The sequence below is a fragment of the Glycine max genome, chromosome 15 (genome assembly GCF_000004515.6).
Source record: "Glycine max cultivar Williams 82 chromosome 15, Glycine_max_v4.0, whole genome shotgun sequence".
Lineage (NCBI taxonomy): Eukaryota > Viridiplantae > Streptophyta > Magnoliopsida > Fabales > Fabaceae > Glycine > Glycine max.
The window spans coordinates 32,065,562-32,088,026 of NC_038251.2; the positions used below are offsets into that span (position 1 = coordinate 32,065,562).

The 22,465-nt window shown below is 35.2% G+C and overlaps 1 pseudogene; it reads left to right on the forward strand.

Annotated features, from left to right (window-relative positions):
* The window catches only part of LOC100820429 (probable leucine-rich repeat receptor-like serine/threonine-protein kinase At3g14840), a 92,088-nt pseudogene that overhangs the window by 50,619 nt on the left and 19,004 nt on the right, over nt 1-22,465 (forward strand).

Sequence of the window (22,465 nt, forward strand, 5' to 3'; positions counted from 1 at the left end):
GATGGATTTTACAGATTGAGCACTCAAATAATTCCTTAATGAATTGCAATTGAATTGGCCAAGGAATTCTTAAGAGGATAAAATGAATTTGCTCTTTGAGAGGATAAACACTTTGTTGTTCTGAAAATCTCTAAGCAATTTCGTGTTTAAGTCACATATATATAGACCATTGGTGGTCATAAATAAAGCCTTTGAAAAGTTGTGACTCTTGAAATTATTTTTCTGAAAATCCTGTCTGGTAATCGATTACAGTAATTGTGTAATCGATTACAGCTTTTAAAATTTGAATTAAAACGTTTACTAACTGCTGGTAATCGATTACCAAAATTGTGTAATCGATTACACAGTCTAAAATTTCGAATTCAAATTTTTGTAGCTGTTATAAAACGTATTTGGCCACTGGTAATCGATTACATCCTCTGGTAATCGATTACCAGAGAGTAAAACCTTTGAGAAACACTTTTTAATTTAAATCACTTGGCCAAACCTTTGCTAATTCAATTAGGAATTCCCTTCCTAATATTCTAGTGATCATCTTGATGTTGTGACTTGTAATCTTGAGGTATTGTCTTGAATTTTAATCTTGAAAAGCCCATTTGCATCAATTGCAACACATCATCATGATCATCATCAAAACATCAAAGCCAATTGCATCTACACAAACTCTAGAACTACAAATTTATTTAGTGAGACTTATTGGGTATGATTACACAATTTAGTATCTTTCTGGGCAATCAAATGTGGTCGCGGATACACTATCCCATATTCCAGAATCCCTTGCCGACGCTAGAAAATTGTTAGTCTTGTTTATGCCAACCGTCACCTTTTTACAGGAGTTGAAGCATGAATTGTCCCTACACCCATAATTTATTTCCCTCACACAAGAACTTTCGCTCAAAGCTTCTGATTATCCTGACCATTCTATCATGCAGGGATTGATCATCAAAAAAGGATGAATATGGTTGCCGAAGGGACTCTAGTTCATCTCTGTGTTGCTCAATGAATTCCATTTCACTCCCATAGGTGGGCACATGGGAATGACTACGACCTTGGTGCGTGTGCAAGAGAATTTTATTTGGAATGCAATTAAAAAGGATGTTCGATAGTTCGTTTAGACTTGTGTTGAATTCTAGCATACAAAATATGATAACCACAAGCCAGCAGGTTTACTCAGTCCTTTGCCGATACCATCACGACCGCGGGAGGACCTTTCCTTGGAATTCATTGTTGGACTTTCGACGTACCATGGCCACACTACTATCCTAGTAATTATGGATCGTTTCTCTAAGGGCATTCATCTTGGAATGCTTCGCTTTCACTACACAACTCACTTAGTTGCTCTTTTGTTCATGGAATTGGTTGGCAAACTCCATGGAATGCCTCGAAGTCTAGTTTCAGACCATGATCCAATGTTCAACCACTTCTGGAAGGACCTCTTTCGAATGAGTGAGACTAAACTCAGGATGAGCTCAGCTTACCATCCACAATCAAATGCTCAAACTAAGGTGGTAAACCGTGTGGTGGAGCAATATTTGTGAGCGTTCATTCATAAACAACCTTCAATGTGAGGGAGATTTCTACCCTGGGCGAAGTGGTCTTACAACACCTCTCATCATTCAAGCATGGAACTTTCACCATCTGAAATCACTTTCAGCAAGAAACCACCAAACCTCCCTCAATACATCATTGGTGCATCAAGGGTCAAAGCTGTTGATGACTTTTTGGTGAATCATGATGCCTTGTTCGAGAGCCTGCACAAAAAATTACTATGAAGCACTTTACGGATAAACATAAAAGAGATATTATCGTCGATGTGGGTGACTTGGTCCTGGTCAAGCTGTGTCCTTACAGGCAATCTTCAATGAAGGATGAACTGTTTTCAAAGCTGGCTAAGCCATTTTATGGTCCATTTCAAGTTCTACAAAGGATTGGTACTATGGCTTACAAATTACAATTACCCGAAGGATCCCATATCCACCCAGTATTTCATTGCTCTCTTCTTAGACCCTTTCAGTCATCATCTTCCACTCCAGAACCAGCTATAGAATTGCCACCAACTTCAGTAGACAATCAACTTGAAATTATCTCAGTTGCTTTCCTCACCACTCTTTGGGATCATCACTCTGATGTTCCCAAACTGTTTGTTTTAGTCCAATGGAAAGGGTTATCACTAGATGATACCACATGTTAGGATTGGAAAGCTTTGAAGGCAACTTATCACCTTAAGGACAAGGTGATCTTTGATGAAGGGGGCATGTTAGGAAACAAGCAGTAGACCAGCAACACACCCTATGGAACGCGATCCAACGACCTAAACGTGCAATCAACCCACCCAAGCACCTTGAAGATTACGTCTAACATAATCGATGAGCTGGTAGGATTCTATTGGTTGTGAAGAATATGTTGTTATGAGATTGTCTCTATCCATCATCCTTGCACGCCATGCACCATGCATTCTTTTTTGTTATTTATTTTCATGTAGTTTGTTACAGCATCAACGCATGATGCCTATTGTCATGCCCTAATTTCGTCCGAGGATGATTGTTTGTCAGCATGTGGATTGCCAGCCGAGTTGAGCTGCTTAACACCAATTGCCGCACAATCCGTAGGGTTTTGTGATGTTTCAGAAGGAAATGAACAAAATACTCGAAATGGGGGCAAAATGGTCAATTTGGGGGCCTTAGGGTGAAGCAACCAGCTCGCCTTGGCGAGCTGTGTTGCAACCTCCTCCCCTATTTTGCTATAAAAAGGTGTGGGGGACTGAGGGGAAGGGGTTCAGCATCCTTAGTAATCATATTTCACTGAAATTAGTGAGAAGAAGGAGAAAAAAAGAAGAAAAATCAAGGCCGAGGCGCTTCCGTAACGTTTCCATGATCGATTCTGTGAACGTTCTTCATCCGTTCTCCATCGTTCATCGTTCTTCGACCGGTTAGTTTTTGATTTCGAAGCTTTGAATTCATTCTATGCGCCCTTAGGGGTTCATTCTTGGTTTGTATGTCTTCATCTTCATTCTTCTACCGTCGGTATTCTTTTTCTTTGTTTTAAGAGAGTTTTGACCGATCGTTTAAGTCGTAATCTCACTTAATCAATGTTAAAATGAATTTCAACCGAGCGTTTGTGTTGTAATCTTGTTTAATCACCTTTAAAATAAAATTCAACCGATCGTTTATGTTGTAACCTTGGTTAATCATCAAAAAGGTAAGTTTCAATCGGTCATTTACTTTGAAAGTTCTCTTTTAATGAGTTGAGAAATAACCAAGTGAAACCAAAGCTAAAATCAACTCACAAATCAAGTTTTTGTCCATAAAAAAATCATTTGAATCCGTTCAAAGGTCCAACGCCTTAAAAGTTCCGTTTTACTTTTATTAGTTAAAATGAACCATTTTAAAGTCTAAAATCAACACTCCGCATAACTTTCTTGCTTTCCAAAGAACTACGTAGGTCTGAGTTCCTCATCGCAATTGACAATACGTAGGAGCAAAAGCTCCGCTTTTGTCAACCCCAAAAAAGATAAAAACATAAAAAAGGAAAAATAAAACAAATTTGAAGTCATGATTTTGCAAATTTTGATTAAAGGCTAAAGTCCTTTGTGACGGACGCGTGGGGTGCTAATGCCTTCCATATGCGTAAACAACTCCTGAACCTTTATTTCTTAAGATTCGTAGACCCACTTTTTGGTTTTTTCTAATTTTTTCCTCAAATAAATGTTGGTGGCGACTCCGTGCATTTTCCTTCTTTGGAAAACGCAACCGTGAGCCTCGCGTTGCCCTCCCGCCGAACGGTAGGTTGCGACACCTATATATAATAATTATTGTGTAATGAAAGCGCAGATGCATAAGAACATTTTCCTTCCTTATGTCTTTTCTTGGAGGCTACTAGTCCTTGAATTATAGGGCTATTCTTGGGTCATAACATTGTGATACTAAATTCAAATACTTCAGCATAATCTTTGATATAAACCAAATTTTCTCATAAGTTGTAACTAAGTTACAAAATGAAATAATGTAAAATTATGCTATGTGAATTCTTAACAACATTTTCGAACTAACTACCTGCATATATTTGTGTGAATTTCAATACTCCAAAGAAAGTTGGTGGTTAAGGATTTGAATATTGCAAAAGAGCGAGGGGTGTTGGTAAGGCAGTAATTAAAAATTTCCCAGTTGTTTTTGTGACTAGTAATGCCTTAGAGATTCAGTTATATTGGGTTAGGAAATGAACCACTTCTATTTCTTTTGGATCAATTTATGGTCCTCTTATATCAGCTATATTCGTTGATCCTTGTGAGTTGTACTTCTCTAGTATTTTTTTTTCAGCCAACATCTTTAGCTTCTATTCTAATTAACTCTTACATAATAATCTTGCAGAATTTATACTCCCATCAGAAAGTGGTGGTAGTAGTATATCCATAGGGGTTGTGGTTGAAATTGTGGTTGCTGGAGCAATTGTTATCATCTTGGTATTTGGTATATTGTGGTGGAAGGGCATTTTAGGTAGGAAAAGATTTATGGCTAGATGTAATCATGTTGAATTGAATCGATTAACATGATTTCCATCCTTTTTCATGAAACACCCATAAACAATGGAACATAAATTAAATTATTTGTAGAACTTAGTGTTTCTTAATTTAGTTGACCTATTTTCATATCTATTTTGCTAACTCCCTAAATAAAAGTAACAATATCGAATGGTGGATCCATTGAATCCATTTGTTTTGTTAATGTATCATATCTCTTTGATTTGTTTGCTTCTATTGACAGAACTAAAGGGTTTAGAATCAAAACTGATTTATTTAACCTAAGACAAATCAATGCAGCAACAAATAACTTTGACAAAGCCTTCAAGATTGGAGAAGGAGGGTTTGGTCCTGTTTATAAAGTATATTCTCTTACAATCCACCATTTTTTCTTGATCATAAGTAATGAAATATTGTAATTTGATTAACATTTAATGAAATGTTGTTTCCCAACTGTATACCATTTTAAGGTGTACTCTCAGATGGTACTATAGTAGCAGTTAAGCAACTTTCTACTAGGTCAATGCAAGGGAATCGTGAATTTATAAATGAGATTGGCCTGATTTTTGCTTTGCAAAACCCTTATTTAGTTAAGTTATATGGTTGTTATATGGAGGAGGATCAATTGCTATTGATATATGAGTACATGGAAAACAATGGTCTTTCTCGTGCTTTATTTGGTAATTGTTTACCTCTATTTTCAGGTCTCGTTTTATGTTTCTATAAGATTGACCCAATCTTGTTCTTGTAACTTACATTCAAATGTTGTCTAGTTTCCATCAAAGCCAAAAATGATGACCCTGAGAAATGTCAATTGAGATTGGATTGGCAAACAATGCAGAGGATTTGTATTGGTATTGCTGAAGATTGTTCACACAAACATCAAGGCCACTAATGTGTTGCCTGATAAAGATCTTAACCCCGAGATATCTGATTTTGGTTTGGCCAAGCTTGATGATGGGGACAAAACCCACTTAAGCACAAGAATAGCTAGTACATTGCTCCTGAGTATGCAATGCATGGTTATTTGATGGACAAAGCAGATGTTTATAGTTTTGAAATTGTTTCCTGGAAATTGTTAGTGGGATGAGCAACACCATAAGCTAGTCAATGGAAGAATGCTTCTCTCTCCTTGATTGGGTAAATTATGTCATTATACTCTCACACTTAGCCAATTTTATTTTGAAAATATCTAGCATGGTTGTGTACATTTTGTATAAAACTATACAATGAAATTCTTTTATCGACATCATCTAAGGGATTACATTTTATAGTTAATGTTTCTCAAATCTTCTATAGTGTCAAATTGAAGATACCCAAGCATGCATCATCTTGCATTTGTAAATTGTTGTCTTCCCAACAAATATGGTCAATTATTTATAATGACTTTTCTTCACTATATTTTGTACCCAGCTATAGATCTTTATACCTTAAAATTTAAGGTCTGGTTTGTTTCAACTATAATATCTCTAAACATTTTCTCTTTGACCGAGACAAATGGCATTGGTGGCCCATGTAGCGGATCAATGGGATAAAGCTTTTTTTGTTGTTTGTTTCACCTGTGTAATGAATTTGGAATCAAATGTTTGTTTGCATTTTATGATACCAGGTGCATCTCTTGAAAGAAAATGTAATCTAATGGAGCTTGTGAATACGAGGTTGGGTGAAGACTTAATGTAGCTCCATGTAGAGCTTGTTTGGATCTTTTTCATCAATAGAGTCCTTTTCTTCTTGAATATCAATGGCAACAGAATGGAGAAGGAGGAAAGGTGATTGGAGACGCCACTTCAAGGAGAAGATGAGTCAAGAACAAACACACCACCATAGGAAACCATGAATAAAAGCTTAAAGGTAGGAGAAGATGAGTGGAGGGAGAGAGAGAGAGAGAAGAGGGAGAATGAGGTTTGAACTTTGAAATCTAATTTCTCAAATGATCAAAGTTTCCAAATGCACACACAAGACCTCTATTTATAGCCTAAGTATCACACAAAATTGAACGAAAATTTGAATTTCTATTCAAATTTCACTTGAATTTGAATTTGAATTTGAACTGATGGAGTCAAATTTGGAGCCAAAATTTCACTAATTATGATTAGTGAATTTTAGCTATCGTTCAGTCTACTAAACAAAGATCAAATCTAAGATTCTCCACTAAGTGTGCTTAGGTGTCATGAGGCATGTAAAGCGTAAAGGACATGCACAAAGTGTGACTATATGACGTGGCAATGGGGTGTAGCAAGCAAATGCTCACCTTCCCCTTAGGCTAGTCCTAAATTTAACTGGATTGGGCTTTTCCCAATTCAATTAAATTTCTCTCCCAACACAAATCAAATAGTGCACTTAATGTATGTGAAATTACAAAACTACCCATAATACAAAAAGTAGTCTGTGTGCCCTAAAATACAAGGGCTGAAAAATCCTACAATTCTAGGATACCTTCCCTATACTATGGAGCCCTAAATACAAGGCCCAAAAATAATGAAACCCTAATCTAATATGTACAAATATAAGTGGGCTCATACTTAGCCCATGGGGCCAAATTCTACCTTAAGGCTCATGAGAACCCTAAGGACTTTTCCTGCATCTTTGGTCCAATCTTCTTGCTGTCTTCTATCCAATGCCCTTGGGGGCTAGGATTGCATCATACCCTCCCCCATTGAAAAGGATTTGACCTCAAATCCAAAGGTTCTTGAAACTTTGGGCTTCTTCCCTCAACACTTTTAAAAAGAATAAAAACATATATATTAGTGGTGTCATGTATGTTAGAGTAGGTAAGGTTGAAAACCCCTTTCCTGGGCATCTTCCCATGAGGGAACATGGTTCCTCACCAACTCAATGAGTGGTGCTACAAGTATAGAAAAATATGGGACAAACCTTTTGTAAAAGTTTGTTAATTCATGGAAGCCCCAAATTTCCTTTATAATTGGTGGAATGGGCCACTCAGGAATGACCTTTATTCTCTTAGGATCCGCGGGAACCCCTTGATCACTATTTAAAAAATTAAGGAAAGTAATGCAATAAAACATACATTTTTCTGTATTTTCATGTTGATTACTCCTACCAAAAAGTACGACAAACCTAAGGTGTCCCATATGAGCACCTAGGTTTGTATTGAAACAAAAAATAAGAACAAACCTACCTAAAGAGTCATTATGTACGCGAATCATGAAGATGTTGGGTGCATGGGTAATTTTACAAAAGAGGGTTGCACCACTCAACACATTCATCATACCACCTATCTTAGGGATTTGGTGCCTAATAATACCTAATTTGGGAACCAACAAAGCCCAAGGATTTAAGCTCTTACGAACCAAACCCTTATCCAACAACTCCTTTACTTGAGGAATAACCTCAAGCCAAGAGCTGTGATAGTGCTAACAAGTGTCCTTTTACAAAGGACAAGATGTGAAGGTTATCTAAGAAGGGATGTTTCTTTAATGTTTGTCTTTATGGAAAAATGACTTTCCTTCTTAGCTAACCTCTTGGAGGAGATACTTACCACCTTACACTCCTCCTTCTCCATTAAAGTTTGTTCTTCTTTTTTTTTTCTATTCTTTTCCTCATCCTATTTGAGTTTTATTTGTACTTGATCCCTAGCCACTTGTGAAGGTGTCAAGGGAACAAGTTAGAACTTTTTGCTTCCATGGGTGAGGGTTATTTCATTGGTGAGACCATTGTGGATTACTTTCATGTCAAATTGCCATGGTCTACCCAACAAAATGTGCCCTGCTTCCATAGGGATTATATAACATAAAACTTCATCACAGTAGTCTCCTATAGAAAATGATATTTGTACTTGTTTATTGACTATCATTTCCCCTTGATCATTGAGCCATTGAAGCTTGTAAGGGTTTGGGTGGGAAATGATAGTGAGACTCAACTTAGGTACCAACCTTGTGCTACAACAATTGCAGCAAGACCCACTATCCTCAATAAGAGAACAATTTTTGTTTAAAACCTTGTATCTTGTATGAAAGATGTTCTCTCTTTGGGATTGAGTTAGGTCACAAGGTTGACTCCCAAGAAGCCTTCTCACCATTAGAAGATTACTTTCTTCATAGGGGTAAACCTCTTCAATATGCTCATCACCCTTGGCTTCACCCTCACTTCCTCTTGAGGAAGGAGAAGAATGATGGAAGCTTGCTTGTGGAGCTTCTATGGAGGCTGGATCTTTGAGCTTCAATGAGGTCCTTCAATGCTTATTTTCCACCATGGAGATGCAGCGGAAGATAAAGGAGAAGAGGTGAGAGGAGGCACCATCCACTAGGGAATAAGCCATGGAAGAAGGAGCTTCGCCACCAAGAATGTGCCTTGGATAAGAAGCTTGGAGAGGATGCTTCAATGGAGGAAAAGAAAGAGAGAGAGAAAGATAGAGAGGGGAGCACAAAATTGAAGGAGGAAAAGGGGGAGAGAAGTTGAACTTTGAGTTGTGTCTCACAAGATTCTCATTCATCAAAGTCACCACAAGTGTTACACATACTTCTATTTATAGCCTAGGTAGCTTCCTTGAGAAACTTCCTTGACAAGCTTCCTTGACAAGCTTTCTTGAGAAACTTCCTTGAGAAGCTTCTTTGAGAAGCTTCCTTGAGAAACTAAAGCTTAACTACACACACCCCTCTAATAACTAAGCTCACCTCCTTGAGAAACTTCCTTGAGAAGCTTCCTAGAGAAGCTAGAGCTTAGCTACACACACCTCTCTAATAGCTAAGCTCACATCCTTGAGATGAGAAGCTAGAGCTTAGCTACACCCCTCTATAATAGCTAAGTTTACCCCCATGCAAAAATACAAGAAAATATAAAAAAAGTCCCTACGACAAAGACTACTCAAAATTCCCTGAAATACAAGGCTAAAACCCTATACTACTAGAATGGCCAAAATACAAAGCCCAAAAGAAGGAAAAACCTATTCTAATATTTACAAAGAAGAGTGGACCCAACCTTGGCCCATGGCTTAAAAATCTACCCTGAGGTTCATGTTTAGCAGCTCTAGCCCAATCCTCTTAGAGTCTTCAATCCAATACCCTTGGGGGGTAGGATTGCATCATGCCCTCCACCTTGGAAAGGATTTGACCTCAAATCCCGAGGTTCTTCATACCCAGGGCTCCTTCCCTTGACACCTGTAAAAAGAATAAAAACATATGTATTAGTGGTGTTGGGTATGTTAGAGTAGGGTAAGGTCTGAAAACCCCTTTCATGGACATCTTCCCATGAGGGAACATGGTTCCTCACCAACTCGATGAGTGGTGCTACAAGTATAAAAAAATATGGGACAAACCTTTTGTCAAAGTTTGTTAAGTCATGGTAGCCCCAGATTTTCCTTATACTTGGTGGAGTGGGCCAATCAGGAATGACCTTTATTCTCTTAGGGTCCGTGGGAACCCCTTGATCACTATTTAAAAAAGTAAGGAAAGTAATGCAATAAAGCGTACATGTTGGATCGAGTAGCCTCAGAATAATTAAGAAGGGGGGTTGAATTAATTATTCCTAAACCTTTACCAATTAAAAAATCACCCTTTTAAGGCTTTTACTAAATTGTTAAGAGAATGAGGAGTAGAAGAGAAACTTAACAGAAAGTAAAAGCGGAAATTAAATGCACAGCGGAAAGTAAAAGAGTAGGGAAGGAGGAAACAAACACACAAGAGTTTTTATACTGGTTCGACAACAACCCGTGCCTACATCCAGTCCCCAAGCGACCTGCGGTCCTTGAGATTTCTTTCAACCTTGTAAAAATCCTTTTACAAGCAAAGATCCACAAGGGATGTACCCTCCCTTGTTCTCTTTGAACCTAGTGGATGTACCCTCCACTAGAACTGATCCACAAGAGATGTACCCTCTCTTGTTCTCAGTCAAACCCAAGTAGATGTACCCTCAACTTGTTCTCAGACTGTTTCGTTTTGAATTCTTTGACAAGGGAGAAGGGAGACACAAAAGAATTCAGGCGGTTAGTCCTTCGTTCTTTTGGAAAAGGGAGAAGAGAGACACAAAAAGAATTCAGACGATTAGTCCTTGGCGAATTCTTTTTGGCAAAGGGAGAAGAGAATGAAAAGTTGAATAGCATAAGTTTTCAAGGTTTAGAAAACCAGAAAACTTTAGAAAGCTTTCGGTACAAAGAAGAAGAAGAAGAAGTTCAAAGAGATTTCAAGGCTTGTAAAGGATTGATTCGAAAAGCAAAAAGTATTCAAGTTTTTCGAAATGTAAAACAAAGCCTTGCTTTTATAGACTCTCCATGTCTGGTTAAGAAGACCATTTAGAAGAGTTTTAACTTTTAGAAAAACTTAAAACCCATTTGAAAAAGTCAAAACCTTTTTGAAGAGTTACATCTTTTGATTTTTTCAGAAATAGTCACTGGTAATCGATTACCAAATTAGTGTAATCGATTACACAAAGCTTTTAAGTGAAAGGATGTGACTCTTCACCTTTGAATTTGAATTTCAACGTTCAAGGGCATTGGTAATCGATTACCAAAACATTGTAATCGATTACAACCTTTTGAAAATAATTGGAACGTTGTAAATTCAATTTGAAAACTTTTTCAAACTCATTTTGCTACTAGTAATCGATTACACCAATATGGTAATCGATTACCAGAGAGTAAAATCTCTTTGGTAAAGGTTTTGTTAAAAACTCATGTGCTATTCAAAGTTTTGAAAAAACTTTTTAATACTTATCTTGATTGAGTCTTTTCTTCATTCTTGAATCTTGAGTCTTGAATCTTGAATCTTGATTCTTGATTCTAGGCTTTCTTCTTGAGTCATGAATTCTTCTTGATTCTTGAACTCTTGATTTGTTCTTGATTCACTTGAATTGTTCTTTGATCTTTGAGCTTTTTGTTCATCACCTTTGTCATCATCTTTTATTGTCATCATTGTTATCATCAAAACACCTTTGAATCACATTCACCATGAAGCCTTGCTTCTACAATATCCCCCTTTTTGATGATGACAACTTCTGAAATCAAGAAACGCACACACACTTTTTCCTAGTCGATCACTCTCATAAATTCTCCCCCTTTTGTTTTTGAATTTATGCTTATCTTAAAATTAAATTGATTACTCATGTGAGTTCTTGATTTATCCCCATTTCTCTCCCCCTTTGGCATCAACAAAAAGCCAAAGTGCGTATCAAAATTTAAGTATGCAAATATAACTAAATATTCATACAGCATTCATGAAAAACCATCAATCAAATCATGAAGTAAGAACCATGAAGCAACAATCATAAATAGATTAACTATAAAATTCACATAGCCAAATAACATACTTGTTCAACCATACCATGCAAATTAGGAAATAGTAAATTGTTCAAATACCATAATAATATAGCCAAAATACATGAGAATAGAAAACAATCAAACAAGATATCATAACCATTCATCACACTTAGAAAGATAATACTTCATAGAGTGTCGTATAATCCAGAAAGTCATTCATAATATTCAAATAAAACATATATGAATAATTAAAAAAAATAAAACACAATATCAAATATAAGTACATACCACTAGTCATATATTATTAAAGTAATTAAGTTTAAAACACACAATCATAAACAATCAAGAGCAAGTCAATATAATCATGAGTCATACTAAGCAAGTATTAAAAAAATACTTAAATGCTCAAATGTCATAAAAACATAGTCAAATACAAGGTTTTAAAAAAACAAAATATAATTATAATCTAAATCTATTATCAGAGAATCAAAACTTAATTCTAAGTAACAAAAATTAGTCATGAACACATACATGGTAACTCATTACTTATCTCAATTATTTTAGCATATTAATATAATTTTGACAAAAATCTAATCATGTCAATTTATATAAAAATGGATAAACATACAATAAATGTATTCATACAAGAGAGAAAAACTTATAAAAATCAAACAAGATAATAAATCATCCTCTCATTATAATAGAAGCATATGTGCATAAATAACAAATAAGTCATAAGTCATCAAAACATAAATCATTTGTCTAAGTCATTTGCATCTAGAAGTCCTAATTCTCTTCTAATGGTGTAGAAAGAATCTTTGGTTAGTGGTTTTGTGAAGATGTCTGCAAGTTGGTTTTTAGTATCTACAAATTTTAAGAATACAGTCACCTTTTTCCTAAGACTAAGTGCTAATTGACTATCAACACTTACCAAGATGAGTTCTTATTAACATAGATTGTTTCATCACATCAAAATGATTTTATTTTAAATAAAATATAATAATTTTGAAAAACATAAAAAATATTTTGAACAATCAATCAAGTAATTCAAACATATCAAACAAGAATCATACAAGGATTGAAAGATATAGATCACAGGCATTATAAAACATTCAGACGTGTTATAGATGATTTAAAAACTTAGAAAGTTCAAAGAACTCAATCAATCATGTAATCATTATTTTCTCTGAAACCTACATGCTCAATATCTTTATCATGCTCATGCTTGATAACACATTTTTTAGAATGAAAAAGATACTTTATATATGAAAATTCTTATATAAAAATAAATAAATATAATATAATGGATTTTGAAAAACTTTATGAATGAACCTTAAGCAAGTAATTCTCATGTCATATTAAAAAATATGCAAGAATCATACAAGAGATATAAAATCATACATAACCATTCATAAATGACTAATCACATATTACATAAAAAATCATGCATAATTATTTTAAAATATATATATTATCAAAATAATCAATATAACTTTTAAATATAAAAAATCATAATAGCTTTCAAGAACAATCAATCATCAATCATTTCAAATTAATTAAATTTAATTAACAATCAACTAACTATGCATAATACTTTAAAAAATTTCAAATTTCAAATTTTTTAAATTTCAATTTTAAATTTCAAATTTTAAATTTTAAATTTTAAATTTCAAATTTCAAATATTAAATTTTAAATTTCAAATTTTAACTTCCAACTTCCAATAACTTCCACTTCTAATTTTCAACTTCCATTTTCAACTTCTAATTTCTAGTAACTTCCATATTCAACTTCAAACTTCTATTTTCAACTTTTAACTTCCAATAACTTCCAAATTTTAATTTTCAAACTTCCAATAACTTCCAAATTTTAATTTTCAAACTTCTAAAAAGTTGAACACAATTACCAAAGACAAAAGATCAATCATGTATATAGAAATTCTTTAAACTAAATATAGTTAATTAATCATAATAAATTTTAACATAATCAAATAATTTTGAAGTTATCTTCAATTTATAGAACTAAGTCTATTCTATTGTAATCGATTACACATAGTGATAATCGATTACCAGAGAATTAAACACTGAAATTTAAGTATCAAATAACAATTATCAACACATATCATGGTAATTATTTACTTAATTCAATTATCCTATCATGTCAAAACAAACAAAACATAAGCAATTCAAGCATTAAACAAAATTCAATTAATCATGTATATTCAAAATTAAAACTAAATATAGTTAATTAAACATTGTAAACACAATCAAACAATTTCATCAATTATTTTCTATTAGCCACAAAAATAACTTAATTGAAAATACTACTCATACCTTAATTCATAGAAATGGCTTAGATGTTACCTCTTTTGAGATTTTACTGATATTGTTGTCACCGTATGTAACATGTCCACTTTTCTTGGGAGAAATGGTTGTGAATTTGGATACATTTTCTGTTATGCGCTTGGAACATCCACTGTCAATGTACTACTTCTTCCTTACAGATTCTTCTTCGTTGTTATCATGAGATTTTGTCACGAGACACAAGTTGACTTGGTCTTCATCATAATCTTGGAATAACCTATTCCTGAAAATACTTTTGAAAAACAAAGAATCTAAAGAGGCCATTAATCTTGAAGTTGTTAGACTTTCTACAAGAAACCTGCTCTGATACCACTTGTTGGATCGAGTGGCCTCAGAGTAATTAAGAAGGGGGGTTGAATTAATTATTCCTAAACCTTTACCAATTAAAAAATTACTCTTTTAAGGCTTTTACTAAATTGTTAAGAGAATGAGGAGTAGAAGAGAAACTTAACAGAAAGTAAAAGCGGAAATTAAATGCACAGCGGAAAGTAAAAGAGTAGGGAAGAAGAAAACAAACACACAAGAGTTTTTATACTGGTTCGGCAACAACCCATGCCTACATCCAGTCCCCAAGTGACCTGCGGTCCTTGAGATTTCTTTCAACCTTGTAAAAATCCTTTTACAAGCAAAGATCCACAAGGGATGTACCCTCCCTTGTTCTCTTTGAACCTAGTGGATTTACCCTACACTAGTACGGATCCACAAGAGATGTACCCTCTCTTGTTCTCAATCAAACCCATGTAGATGTACCCTCTACTTGTACCACAAAGGATGTACCCTTCAATGTGTTGAGACAAAGATCTCAGGCTGTTAAACCTTTGATACTTTGTGAATGGGGATACAAAAGAATTCTCAGGTGGTTAGTCCTTTGAACACTTTTGTATTAGGGAATGGGAAGAATCAAAAGAATTCTCAGACTGTGTCGTTTTGAATTCTTTGACAAGGGAGAAGGGAGACACAAAAGAATTTAGGCGGTTAGTCCTTCGTTCTTTTGGAAAAGGGAGAAGAGAGACACAAAAAGAATTTAGGCGGTTAGTCCTTGGCGAATTCTTTTTGGAAAAGGGAGAAGAGAATTAAAAGATGAATAGCACAAGTTTTCAAGGTTTAGAAAACCAGAAAACTTTAGAAAGCTTTTGGTACAAAGAAGAAGAAGAAGAAGTTCAAAGAGATTTCAAGGCTTGTAAAGGATTGATTGGAAAAGCAAAAAGTATTCAAGTTTTTCGAAATGTAAAACAAAGCCTTGCTTTTATAGACTCTCCATGTCTGGTCAAGAAGACCATTCAGAAGAGTTTTAACTTTTAGAAAAACTTAAAACCCATTTGAAAAAGTTAAAACCTTTTTGAAGAGTTACATCTTTTGATTTTTCAGAAACAAACACTGGTAATCGATTACCAAATATGTGTAATCGATTACATAAAGCTTCTGAATGAAACAATGTGACTCTTCACATTTAAATTTGAATTTCAACGTTCAAGGGCACTGGTAATCGATTACCAAAACATTGTAATCGATTACAGCCTTTTGAAAATAATTGTAACGTTGTAAATTCAGTTTGAAAACTTTTTCAAACTCATTTTGCTACTAGTAATCGATTACACCAATATGGTAATCGATTACCAGAGAGTAAAAACTCGTTGGTAAAGGTTTTGTCAAAAACTCATGTGCTATTCAAAGTTTTGAAAAAAAAATTTAATACTTATCTTGATTGAGTCTTTTCTTCATTCTTGAATCTTGAGTCTTGAACCTTGATCTTGATTCTTGAGATCTTGAATCTTGAATCTTGATTCTTGATTCTAGGCTTTCTACTTGAGTCTTGAATTCTTCTTGATTCTTGAACTCTTGACTTGTTCTTGATTCACTTGAGTTGTTCTTTGATCTTTGAGCTTTTTGTTCATCACCTTTGTCATCATCTTTTATTGTCATCATTGTTATCGTCAAAACACCTTTGAATCACATTCACCATGAAGCCTTGCTTCTACAGTACATTTTTCTGTATTTTCTTGTTGATTATTCCTACAAAAAAATGCGACAAACCTAAGGTGTCCCATATGAGCACCTAAGTTTGTATTAAAACCAAAAATAAGAACAAACATACCTAATGAGTCTCTATGTACATGAATCATGAAGATGTTGGGTGCATGACTGATTTTACGAAAGAGGGTTGCCACACTCAACACATTCATCATATCACTTATTTTAGGGATTTGGTGCCTAATAATACCTATTTTAGGCACCAACAAAGCACAAGTATTTAAGCTCTTATGAATCAAACCCTCATCCAACAACTCCTTTACTTGAGGAATAACCTCAAGCCCAAGAGGCATGGCAGTGCTAACAAGTGTCTTTTTACAAAGGAGAAGATGTAGAGGTTGTCTAAGTGGGGAAGTTTCTTTAATATTTGTCTTTATTTCAAAATGACTTTCCTTCTTAGCTAACCTCTTGGAGGAGACACTTACCTCCTTACACTCCTCCTTAACCATTAAAGGTTGTCCTTTTTCTTGGGGATAGATTTCTTCACTAGATTCTTCCCAATTTGCTTCTTCAGTTTCACCAGAGGAAGGTGAAGTAGTAGCCTCATCTTGGCTACTATATATGTCTTGGCCCCTCATAATCATGGTTTTCTTGGTGGGGCATTGAGAAGTAATGTTCCCTCTTCCAAGACATTTAAAGCACTTTATGGAGCTAGTCTTCTCTTGCATACTAGCCTTAAGGGGTTGCTTTTCTATTGTCTTCCCCTTATCATATTTGGGCTTAGGAGGTGTCACCCCTAAGATGCCTTGACCTTGGTCTTTATTTGGATAAGAGTAAGAGCCATAAGATTTTGAAGTAGACTTCCTTTCAAGTTGTTGCTCTACCTTTATTTCCCAATCTAAGTTAGCCTCTACATTGTCCTTCCTATGGAAGTATGGGAGGTTAATGTTAGCCTCTTGAGGCTTTCTTTCCTTTTCTCTCCAATGGGAGTGAGGTCTAAGATGTGCCCTATGTCTTCCTTCATAATAATCACAAATTTCTTCACTTAGGCTCTTGCAAGAGTTATGACTACTATAGGAGACATGTTTTTCTTTTTTTAACTCTTTTAGTATTTTCCTTCTTTCTTCTTCCCTTATTTTCTCTTTTTCATCTTGACTTATTTCTTCCACTCTTTTTTTTTTCCTTTTTCTTTTCTCTCTTGTTTTTCTTTCCACAACTTAAGGGATCTCAAATCATCTAATATCTTATACATGGGGTCCTTAGGAGTAGAACCCTCACCATTAACACTAGATGAAGAATGAAGATTCATGTTGGTTCCTAAGTTATGGTTCTTTCTTGCTGGAGGTTTGAAAACAAAAGGTAAAAGAAACTATAGTTGAAACTAGCCAAAATAAACACTAAAAGAGGTGTGAAAGATAAGGTAAAAACTAATTGGTAAAAGGCAAGCTATCTAGGCGGTTTGACAATGGAAGGTAAAGGAAATAAGCTATGAAAGTAAGCAAGAAATGTAAACTAGGTGAATCCTAAGAGTATTTGGATGACCACATTTAAGGTTCCCAATAAAACACTCACAATCCTAAGGGGAAATTGCCTAAAATTATTACACACAAATGGAAGTAGGGTGACCTATTGGAGGCTCCCAACTTACTTCCAATGAAAGGCCTTTTTGTTACAAAATTTGAAAGCAACGAAAGTAAGGAAATTGTCAATTACAAAATTACAAAAAGGTCCTCCATTTTGGTGGTTGTTCCCTCTTTGGTGATTCACTCAGTTTGGAGTGTTTCTTAGTTCAATAGCTCTTAAGTTGGTTGGTTATGCAATCCTCCCTAGGAAGGGACCAATCACTAGAGCCATGAGCAAGAGGCTCCAAGAGGATTAGGCTAGAGCTGCTAAAGAAGGCCCTAGGGTTCTCATGAACCTTAGGGTAGATTTCTGAGCCCATGGGCCAAGTTTGGGTCCAATTATCTTTATACATATTACATTAGGATGTCATTATATTTGATCCTTGTATTTAGGGCTCCATAATGTAGGTAGGGTACCCTAGACTAGTTTTTGTATTAGGGGTAGTTTTGTAATTTCACATGCACTAAGTGAATATTTGATGTGTGTTGGGAAATAAAATTAATTGAATTGGTAGAAGCCCAATCCAATTAAATTTGAGAGGGGGAGGTGAGCATTTGCTTATTAAACCCCATTGCCACATCATATAGTCACACTTTGTGCATGTCCTTCATGCTTTACATGCCTCATGACACCGAAGCACAATTAGTGGAAAATCATGGAATTGATCTTGGATTAGTGGGCTGGACCATAATTGAAATTCAATAATCATAATTAGTCAAATTTTGGCTCCAAAATTTGGCTCCACAAATTCAAGTGAAATTTGAATTGAAATTCAAATTTCCCGTCAATTTTGTGTGACACTTAGGCTATAAATAGAGGTCATGTCTGTGCATTTTTTTAACTTTGATCATCAGAAAATTAAACTTCAGATTTTAGAGCTCTTTTAGAGCACAAAATTTCGTGCTCTTCTCTTCCTCTCCCTTCATTCATCTCCTTCTTCCTCCAAGCTCTTATCCATGGCCTCCTATGGTGGTGAGCTTCTTCTAGACTCATCTTCTCCTTGAAGTGGCGTCTCCTCTCTCTCTTCCTTCTCCATTCCGCTGCCATTAATCTTCCAAGAAGCAAAGGAATTCATTGATGAAGGAGATCCTAGGCCTACAAGCTCCAATGGAGCTTACATCATGTAGTATCAGAGCATCTTCATCTAGGTGATGTTCTTTTGCTTCCTCTATCTTTTTGTTCGGTGAATTCTCTTTAGTTCCTTGTTCTTCATCTTATTCTCCATGTATATCCTCCATTGTCTTGTGGTTTTTTGCTGTTCAAAGTAGATTCAAAAAAATAAACTGATTAAATCTTAGATCTACACTTGTTCTGGCATTTCTATGGTTCAAATTTTATAGATCTACTCTTGAATCATGTTTTTGTGTTGATTTTAGGTTCTATCATTTTTCATTCATAATATTCTTGTGCTAAACCTTAGATCTAAATTTTCTTCCAAAATATTGATTAGAAAAAACAAACACAAAAATCTAAGTGTAAATCACTTAATCCATGTTGTCTTAGAGTCATGTTTAGTCATAGTAATTGTCACATTATGTTCTAAGTTTGTGTTGACTTTTTATTGTTTTGATTGAATTCTAGATACATTTGTTCATGTATTCTTGTCATTCTTATCCTATCTTTTGACTTTTGAGTCTAATTCATGCATGTTATTTAGTTCATAACATGTTCTAAATCAATTCCTAGAAGTAGTCTTGTTGTTGAACTCTTTTTTTTTTCTTCTAAGTTTCCTACATGATGCCTATGATGAAGTTGAGTTGTGGTGCTGAGTTGTGGCTGAATTTGTGAATCAAAATAAGTCTTAAGCTCTATTGAATTTTGTTATTCAAGATAATTGAGTATAAGTGTCATACCCTAATTTCGTCCGGGGCCTTTGCTTGGTGGCATGCAACTTTCATTTAACCTTTTTGAGGTACTTGGCACCCATCGTCAGGCAATTTGTGAAGTTCCGTGACATGCCGGAACTCAAAAGGAAGCATCGTTGCACAATTCGGGAGGTTCCGTAACATTCCGTAAGTCAAAAAGGGGATGATTATGTAATCCGCAAGGTTCCGTAACATTATGGAAAGAAAACAGGTATCGTTACGAAATTCGTAAGTTTCCGTAACTTTACAAAAAAAGAATCACCAAAAAAAGGGCAGAGGGTGTATTTAGCATAAATGGGGGTGCAAATAGCAACCAGGCCCACTTGGGCCCTCCAGAAGATTCCTCCAGAAGGCGGTTGCTTCTGGAGGAAGTCACCTTGTTCGCCTGGGCGAGCTGGGTGGCAAGCATCTCCCCCATTTTTCTATAAATAGGGGGAGAAGTGAAGAGGAATTTCGTTAAGCCCTCCTACTAATTCAAGAATCACTTGAAATTAGTGAAAAAAATTGGTTCCGTGAAGAAAATCCGAGCCGAGGCGCTTCCGTAAGGTTTCCGTGGGGATTTTTGCGAAGATTTTTAGCCGTTCTTCGACATTCTTCGTTCGTTCGTCATCGTTCTTCGGTCTTCAACGGGTAAGTTTCCAAATCGAGCTTTTCAATTCATTCTATGTACCCGTGGTGGTCCCCATTTGTTTTGTGTACATTTATTCTCGTTTCATTTACTTTTCGTACCCCCTTTTGACGTGCTTCAGTCATTTGCTTAAGTCATTTTCTCATCTAATCAAAAAATAAAATAAATTTCCACCGATAATTTAAATTGTAATATCCGTTAGTTTTTGTTAAAATGAAATCTGACCGTTCGGTCATACCATAACTACGTTGGAAGCCAAAAAAAGGTTAAAATAATAATATAATAATCAAAAATATCTTTTAGTAAAATAAATCAAAAAGAATCAATCAGACATTTTCCTTTGGGATTTCTCTTCCTTAATCGAATCAATTAATAACCAAAGTGAAACTAAGGCTAAAATCAATTCATAAACCAAACTTTTGACGTTGCCTAAAAAAGGCCATTTTCAAAGGTCCAAAGCCTTGAAATGGTCTTTTCCGCTTTTATCGATTAAGGGTAAATTTCAAAAGAGCTAAAATCAACATGTAGCTATATTACCTCATTCAAAAATAAAGAGAACATTAAATGGTCCAGTGCCTTAATGTCTTCTCTCTTCTCAAAAGAATCGAAAGTTTGTTTAATGGTCCGACGCCTTAAATGACCTTTCGTTCAATAAAAACATGTCTTGCAAAAAGGATAAAGACAACTTAACCAAACACTTTGTTCACAAAGAACTACGTAGGTCTGATTTCCTTATCGCAATTAAGGAATACGTGGGAGCAAGGGAAACACCCTCGTCGACCGCAAAAAGATAAAAAATATAAAAAGGAATAAAGACGTAAAAGGAAACTTAAAAATTGAAGTCATGTTTGCACATTTAATTAAAGGCTTCTGTCTCGTGTGACGGACACGTGGGGTGCTAATACCTTCCCCGTGCGTAAATACAACTCCCGAACCTTTCACTTAAAGTTCGTAGATCACGTCTTTTCCGGTTTTTTCGATGTTTTCCTCAAATAAACGTTGGTGGCGACTCCGCGCGTATTCTTTTCTTGGAACACACATCCCGCGAGTCACACATCGCCCTCCCGCCGAAGGGTAGGTTGCGACAATAAGCAAACACAAATTGTAACTATCCAAGCCTTAAGCAACATAAACACTACTCTTGATTTCTAGGTTCAAATCGTTGGTGCTAGCAGCTTGAACATACAAACTTTAATAAATTACTTGGAATTGGTCACTATGTTTTTTGAGCTAAACTTTTTACTGAATTTTCTAGACATCTGGAAAAAAATTATGAAAAAAGAACCAAGCGATTTGGATTAAAGGAAAAAATAAGAAAAATCACACAATTTGGCAAAAAAATCAGTGTACAGGAAAAAAAAGTGATAGGGAAGTGTGCTTGTTGTTTTGGCTCAAAATTTGTTCTATAATTGGAGCCTATTTTATACCAATCCTAGTTCTTAAATTTCAATTGAAAATTACTGTGAATACAAGTCCCAAAACTAGATGTTTCTTGAGTCCTTTTTTCTTAGTTTTTTTTACTCTACTCTAGAGCCATTCTAAGTTTCTCTTTGAGTCCTAGCTTGCTTTTATGTGCTTTTCATTGCTTTAATTGTTGAATAATCCTTGAAATTTTGTCTTGTTAAAACTCTAATGGTTTAACTTTCATTTCATTTTTTTGGTCTTTGGTTATTGCTTGTCTCTTTGTTTCCTTGTTTGTGAGTTGCCATATAGGGAATTGGAAACGAGGATTGGTGCCATCCCTTGCAGAATTTGAGTCAAGAAGCAAGGGGAAAACCTCCTTAAGAGCTATTGGACTAAGAAGCACTCCAAATTGAGTGAATCACCAAAGAGAGAACAACCACCAAAATTGAGGACCTTTTTTTAATTTTGTAATTGGCAATTTACTTACTTTCGTTGCTTTCAAATTTTGTAACAAAAAGGCCTTTCATTGGAAGTAAGTTGGGAGCCTCCAATAGGTCACCCTACTTCCATTTATGTGTAATAATTTTAGGCAATTTTCCCTTAGAATTGTGAGTGTTTTGTTGGGAACCTTGAATGTTGTCATCCAAACACTCTTAGGATTCGCCTAGTTTACATTTCTTGCTTACTTTCATAGCTTATTTCCTCTACCTTCCATTGTCAAACTTCCTAGATAACTTACCTTTTACCAATTAGTTTTTACCTTATCTTTCACACCTCTTTTAGTGTTTATTCTGGCTAGTTTCAACCATAGTTTCTTTTACCTTTAGTTTTCAAACCCCCAACAAGAAAGAACCATAACTGAGGAACCAACATGAGTCTTCATTCTT